Here is a 7500-nt window from a genome sequence, read left to right on the forward strand (position 1 = left end):
TATGATTGGGTAGTTAATTTAATTTCGTCTTTTCCTCCTATTCAATATGTTTATTTTTTATGATCAGTTTCCAATGAAGAATTAATTAAAATACACACATTAATACTTATTTTAATTACGGAAACATATTAACAATACATTCCGACACCAAATATCCTTCATCATATTCTATCTATTTTAAAGTCTACCTAATCTTGTAGACTTTAATCCTATTCCCATCAAAGGAAAAACAAACCTGTGAAAAATACGAAAAAAGCACAGGAGCGGAGGAGTGGTGGAGTGGAGGAGTGGAGGAGTGGAAGAGTGGAGGAGTGGAGGAGTGGAGGAGTGGAGGAGTGGAGGAGTGGAGGAGTGGAGGAGTGGAGGAGTGGAGGAGTGGAGGAGTAGAGGAGTGGAGGAGTGGAGGAGTGGAGGAGTGGAGGAGTGGAGGAGTGGAGGAGTGGAGGAGTGGAGGAGTGGAGGAGTGGAGGAGAGGGGGTGTGGAGGAGTGGAGGAGTGGAGGAGTAGAAGTGTGGAGGAGTGGAGGAGTGGAGGTGTGGAGGAGTGGAGGAGTGGAGGGGTGGAGGAGTGGAGGAGTGGAGGAGTGGAGGAGTGGAGGAGTGGAGGAGTGGCGCCGGTGGAAGAGAGTGACCTCCCCGTTCACCACCTCATCACCAGCTCGCGCGCATTCGGAGCAGTACCGGTCGTGGTGTCGAAGCAAGGCGCTTCGAACTCGGTGGTTAAGTAACAACCAACAAGACCGTGGGTTGTAAGAACATAATCATGTATATATATATATATATATATATATATATATATATACATATATATATATATATATATATATATATATATATATATATATATAAATACACATGCATACACACACACACACACGCACGCACACACACACACACACACACACACACACACACACACACACACACACACACACACACACACACACACACACACATACACACACACACATCTATATTTCTCTCTCTCTCTCTCTCTCTCTCTCTCTCTCTCTCTCTCTCTCTCTCTCTCTCTCTCTCTCTCTCTCTCTCTCTCTCTCTCTCTCTCTCTCTCTCTCTCTCTCTCTCTCTCTCTCTCTCTCTCTCTCTCTCTCTCTATATATATATATATATATATATATATATATATATATATATATATATATATATATATATATATATGTATATCAAACCCGACATGAAGACAAACTTTTGTACTTATATATTGCCAACAGTCATGTTACGGAATTATTGTAAATATTTTCTTCTCTTTGCGCAAACAATCTTTTTTCTAAATGTCTTTCTCCTTTGTTCCATGTACATGTTTGTTTTTGTTTGTTCATGTTATCATATTCGATTTTGGTTTATGTGTTTCATTCTGTTTGTTTTATTGTTTTATTTGTGCAGTTTATGCTTTGTTAGTTTGGTTCTCCTTTGTCTTTTTTTTCACTTTTTTGTATATTATTATCAAATTATTGTTGTTATTATTGTTATTGGCGTTGTTTGTTATCATTATTACTATAATTATCATCATTATCATTATTGTCATTATAATTGTCATTATTGTTTATTATTATCATTGTTACTTTTATCGTTGTTGTCATTGTTATTATTATTATTATTATTATTATTATTATTATCATCATCATCATTATTATTATTATTGCCATCACTATCATCATCGTTGTTGTTCCTATTATCATTATCATAATAATAATTATTATTATCATTATTATCATCATCTATTGCTGTTATTATCATTACCATTGTTATTATCATCATCATCATCATTATGCCTACTATCATCAACATCATCATTATCACCATTATCACCTTTATCTTCATAATCATCATTCCGTTTGTCTGGTCTCCGTCTTCCGAGAACCGCCATCCAGAAATTCTTTATATAACTTCTTATTCTTAAACTAATAACCTCGTTTAGGCGAAATGCGACACAATTCTTAGACGTCTGTTGCAATTTGGATGACACTGCACGCGTATTCTGTGTCAATTGAAAAGGTTGCATGTTTGCAATCCCTTGTTAACAGTTGCAAGAATTGCATCTGGTTGCCCTCTCAGCAGCATGGGGCACGTGACCTCAGCATAGAAGAGAGAATAGTAATTGGTTGTATTCAGGGGTGTATAGATAGATGGATAGATAGATAGACTGACGGGTGGATGGATGGATAGATAGATAGACTGACGGGTGGATGGATGGATAGATAGATTGACTGAATAGATGGGTGGATAAAAATGGACAGATAAAGAGATATATAGACAGACAGATATATAGTCAGATAGATGTGTAGATAGATAGATTGACAGACGGATAAATGCAGAGATGGATGGATAGATGGAAAGATAGATAGATAGATAGATAGATTGACTGATAGATGGGCTGATAGATAGATGGATAGATAGATAGATAGACAGACAGATAGATAGACAGATATGTAGATAGATGGATAGATTGACTGATGGGTGGATGGATAGATAGACGGACAGATAGATGGGGAGATGGATAGATAGATAGATAGACAGAAAGATAGATATATAGATAGGTAGATAGATTGACAGATGGATGGATGGATAGATAGATGGATAGATAGATGAAAAGACAGATGAATAGACAGACAGATATGAATACAGATAGATACTTAGATAGATAGATAGAGTGACAGATGGATAGATGCATAGATAGATGGATAGATAGATGGAAAGATAGATAGATCGATAGATAAACTGACAGATGGATGGATGGATAGATAGATGGATAGACAAATAGATATATGGACAGATATATATATATATATATATATATATATATATATATATATATATATATAATATATATAGATATATATATAGATAGATAGATAGATAGATAGATAGATAGATAGATAGATAGATAGATAGATAGATAGATAGATAGATAGATAGATAGAGAGAGAGAGAGATAGACTGACCGACTGATAGATGCATAGATAGATGGATGGATGTATGGAAAGAAAGAAAGATAGATATATAGATATAGAAACATAGATAGATAAATAGATTGATGGATAGATAGATAAATAGATTGATGGATAGATAGATGGATAGATAGATGAATATATAGATAGATAGATAGATAGAGAAATATATATGTAGATAGATCAATAGATCGAGAGATAAATAGTTAGATAAATGAATAGATAGATAGATGTGATATATAGATAAATTAATATATAGATAGCTATAGATATATAGATTGCTGTAGATAGATAGATGAGTAGATGGATGGATAGACTGATAGATAGATAGATAGATAAATGGATAGGCAGACATATATAAATGTAGATATATACATATATGACGTACTTATTAAAAATCATTTAGCTTTAGATACTGATGAAGGTTAGATAATGATGATGATCATCATCAGGAGCTAACGCCGACAGGGGCGCATAGCCGCATCCACCTTTTGGGATCCCTCATGGCAAGCCGCCAGGCAGGGACTCGGCCCATCTCGAGCTCCTCCCGACAGGTTTGATCGATCAGCCCAAGCCACAACCTCCTAGATCGTCCCACAGGCCTCCTCCACCCAGGGTTGTCTCTTACAGCGACACCCTGATGAGCAGGATCAACCTGTGGAAAGCGAGCCAGGTGGCCATATAGCCTGAGTTGGCGATCCCGGATTGTGCAGGTAACAGGTCCTGTGCCAGTCTCACGGTGCAGCCGTTGGTTGGACACATGATCCCGCCAACAGTACCCCATGATCCGGTGCAAGGACCTATTACAAACGGCATCAAGACTTGTCTCTAGGGAACAGGATAATGTCCAGATTTCTCTACCGTAGAGCAAAACTGGCATTATCAGGGCCCTGAAAACCCGTAGCTTGGTCCTTCTGCATAGGTACCAGCACCTCCAAATGCTCTTGTCGAGGGAGTTCATACCCTTGCTGCCAGGCCAATCCGTCTTCTGACTTCCTGGTCTGACAGGCCAGAGTTATGAACTGCACTATCAATGTCCTCGCCGCAAGCACGTACCGACCGAACAACCTGTTCGGTCCTAGCAAGTCCCCAAAGTCCTGGATCTTGGTCTTGGTCCAAGAGACCTCAAGACCCAAGGGCTTCGCTTCATTACTGAATGCATCGAGACCCACTACTAGGGTTTCCAATGACTCGGATAAAATAGCAACATCATCGGCAAAGTCAAGGTCTGTAACCTTAATATTACCCAGTGATGCTCCACAATGACTTTGGACAGTAGTTCTGCCTAGTATCCAGTCCATGCAAGTGTTGAAAAGTGTTGGTGCGAGAACATAGCCTTGCCTCACTCCTGAACTGACAGGAAAGAAGCTCGACAGGCCCCCACCACACTTTACAACACTTTCAGCACCACTATACAGGTTTGCTATTAGTTCAATAATCTTTGTTGGAATTCACCTCAGTCTCAAGATCTCCCAGAGTGATTCCCGATGAACTGTATTGTACGCCTTCTTGAGGTCGATGTAGGCTGCAAGCAGCCCACATCCGAACTCACGACGGCGCTCTACAATGACTCGAAGCACAAGGATACTGTCTATTGTGGACTTACCAGGAGTGAATCCGGATTGCTCTGGCCTCTGATGCCTTAGTAGATGGTCTCTCATACACTTCAGAAGGATGCGGGCAAGAATCTTACCTGGTACACTGAGCAGTGTGATGCCGCGGTGATTGCTGTAATTCCATCGGTTCCCCTTCCCCTTCCAGAGAGGGATGACCACACCCCTCAACAGGTCAGAGGGAACGGTACTGCCAGATGGCAGCCAGGACAGCATGCAATCCCCGTGCCATAGGTTCACCACCATCCTTTAACAGTTCAGCTGGCATGCCGCAAATACCCACTGCTTTACCACTCTTCAGCTTGGAGATCGACCCCTAACTTCAGTTAGGGAGGGTGGGTCCTCACTAATGGGTGGGCCCGGCAGTGGAATCACGGCACTACCCACATCCAAGTTAACTATTGGAGGGTCAACCTGATACAACTGCTCAAAGTACTCAGCCCAACGCTCCTGCACCGCAGCAGGATCTGAGACGATCTGGCCACCTACTAAGTGAACTGCAGGACGAAGGTCATTTACTAAGAAATGGCCTTCGCCCTCCTCAGCAAGACCTAATAAACTGTTCCTTGTCCCTTCTCAACAGAGACCGAGTTCTGCGCACCTGAGAACGGTGCAAATCCCGATCCCCTGCCAGACGAGCCGCACGGCAAGCATCTGTGGCTTCCAGTGTCTCCTAAGAGATTAAATTCTGTCTTGCTCTTGGGCGTTCTCCAATCAATTCTTGGGCTGCATCAAGCGTTTCGCGCTTGAAGATGTCCCACAGAAGTACAGGGTCTGTCAGATTGTCAAGCACTGTGAAGCGATCAGAGATTGTCTCAGCAAACCTCCAAGCACACTCCCTCTCCTTCAGCCCGTCCAGATGAAACACCCTAGGGTGGTCATTGGGCCGCTGGGGAGTTTTGAAGGAACCTGGAGGGTAGCCACAACCAATCTATGGTCATTACCACAGAACTCGGCACTCCTATACATCCTGCAGTTCTGGAGTATCCTCCAACGAGTGCTAACGAGACTGTGGTCGATCTCCTTGGCTGCATTACCCACATCGCTGTACCATGTCCAACGATGTGGGTCTGGGCACTGGTACCAGGAGACAGAAATCCTCATTTTCTGGGATCTTGCAAAATCCCAGAAAAGGAGGGAATTTTCGCTGCCGGTATCAATTCCCGAACCATGAGGACCGACTGACATCTCGTTGCCAGCTCGATCGCAGCCAGATACCACGTTGAAGTCACCCAGAACAATATGAATATCTCGCCGTGGACAACTGTCTGCCACAGATGCAAGTTTGATGTTTACAAACATCAGTAGGAGCGTACACAGTAATATGAGACATGAAGCCAAAAGACAGCTTCAGTCTCATTACCATTAAACGCTCAACGACTGGAGTGACCTCTACCACCGAGGGCTGGAGCCTACTGAAGATCTACTCCTACGGGTACTCCCTGAAGATGGTGACCATCGCTGCGGCCTGACCAGTAATAGGTGTAGCCACCTACACTAATCGTGCCGCTGCCAGGTCTCCTCACCGAGAGAGCAGCCACCCATACTCTCAGCCTCCCCTGATCCCTCGATAGCAGGGGCAACCGATCGTCCTGACGCAAAGAGCGGACGTTCCAAGCCCCCACCCTGACTTCCCACCTGAGATTCAACCTCGGGCAGTTACTCTGGGTGGATGCCACCTCTGCCACCCCCGCCGACGCTGCCCCACATAAAAGGCGGCAGGTTGCGGGACCCATCATCCACCTGTGGGGTTCCCTAGGGCTTTGCCCCACAGGCTTCATATTGGGCTGGCGGCTGCTGTTCCCATCCTGCGCCCCAGCAGCCACCCTGCCAACGGGGCCCGCAACCCGCCTCTCTTGCTGGGTAGGAGGGACATTTCCCCTCCCTCCAGCATTACCATTTAAACAAGACACTGCCAGTGGGTTATTCTCAGGGGGGAGGAGGACTGGCAAGGCCCACCTCCCCAGAGCCTCCCATTGACCCCAGGGGGCTTAGGGGCAGGAGTTAGTACAGGGCCAGAGCGTGTCCACATGCCGATGGGCCATGACCCTGTACCTCTGGGGCCTCCTGCTGCTCCGAGATCCCCTACAGTTCAGTCTGGGACCGCAAGGTGCCAGTTTCCATAGGTGGCCACGAGGAGGCATTGCAGAAGTCTCGATGGTGGAGAGGCTATGCACTGGCAGGGGAGACATGCGGCGCTGCTCCCTTTTTCGCACAAGGCTAGCCAGGGGTGGCAGCTGCAAGCGAGAAGGCATGCAAGCACTTTACACTATCTAGGCTACCAAACCATTGCTTTACACCACCCTGCGCATAAAGCACCCATGCGCAGGAAATGAAAATGAAGTTGAAGGTAAAAGTTAGTTGCTAGAGATGAAATGAGGGATTGAATAAAGTTTAAAAATAGCAAACATTTTTTATTCTTCGTTTTTTTTTTCATCTCAGTTGTTTCATTCTTCAGAGGAGCCGTTGCATAATTGACTGAACATCATATCTCTTTCAAAGGGAAATATTATATACCATGATAAATACCATAGCTCTTTCTAATGAATAATATTACGAATTCTTTTCTTTTCTTTCCCTTCATCTTTCATTTCTCGGTGGCATCCTTCCTCGAAGCCTAAAGACCTGAACTTCCTCAGGTGTTTTTCTTTCGGTTTGTGAAGGAGTGCGATTGTGACCCCGTTTGACACTGAAGGAAGGTGGTCGTCGTAGGGGATTTGGCCAGTTTCTCTAGCATTTGGGTGGCATCCTGGGGTTATTTCTCTGGGATTGTCTTTGGAGTTACTTTCGTGTCATCTGAGACGCGGCTTTTCGTTACTTTTAACCTATTTTTGGTTTTGTGTATTTAGGTGCTATATGTGCTCCTCAGGTAAGATAAATCTACACACACACACGCGCGCGCGCGCGCACGCGCACACA

The sequence above is a fragment of the Penaeus vannamei genome, chromosome 37 (assembly GCF_042767895.1).
Source record: "Penaeus vannamei isolate JL-2024 chromosome 37, ASM4276789v1, whole genome shotgun sequence".
Lineage (NCBI taxonomy): Eukaryota > Metazoa > Arthropoda > Malacostraca > Decapoda > Penaeidae > Penaeus > Penaeus vannamei.